Below are 728 nucleotides of genomic sequence, written 5' to 3'. Positions count from 1 at the left end.
TAATGATATCATACATCTCATGCTCTTGAAAAAATCTTAAATTACGCTAACAAAATAGCTGTAGTATTTTGATGAAATTGCAAATGTTGCATTTTTTTTGCAGGTGTTGTATCAAATTACATTGATGATGTCACCGCAAAACATGTTCTAACATGTTGAATATCCTTGAAAAAATTTCTTATATTACATTGACAAAACAGTTATATATTTGCAAAGTTGAATTTTTTCGTTGTATTAGATTACATTGATGTCATCACCGGATCCGTTTAAAATCTTTTATTGTAAGGGGTGCACTTTTGCACGTGTTAAAAATGATGATGTCATCGCGAAACATATTACAACATAATATAAAAAATCTTTCGTTACAAAATTGTTGGAGGGGATAAGATTTAAATAGAGAATGGTACAACGATACTCCCATCAGTCGTCCCGACAGATTCGTTTTGCAGTGATCTCCAGTGCTATGGATTCTTACGTTCAACATGAACCGCGCAAGTGGTAAGTATTTCAATTGTAATTGTGAAAAATTTTTCTCTATATATTACTCATTCGTTTGTTCTTCTTCATTACAGCGCGTCTTCTCGTACAATTTTGAGAAGAATATTCGCATTGACACCGACAGCGTACAAGTTTCTAGAGATTGGGATCGCTGTGGGACCTATTTCCTACATGGAAATTACCATTGGCGACACCCGAGGCAACCGCATCGTCCTGCCTCAAGTTATGTG

This window comes from Trachymyrmex cornetzi, unplaced genomic scaffold (assembly GCF_001594075.2).
Source record: "Trachymyrmex cornetzi isolate Tcor2-1 unplaced genomic scaffold, Tcor1.1 scaffold329, whole genome shotgun sequence".
In the NCBI taxonomy this organism is placed as follows: domain Eukaryota; kingdom Metazoa; phylum Arthropoda; class Insecta; order Hymenoptera; family Formicidae; genus Trachymyrmex; species Trachymyrmex cornetzi.
Note: the sequence above shows the minus strand (reverse complement) of the source record.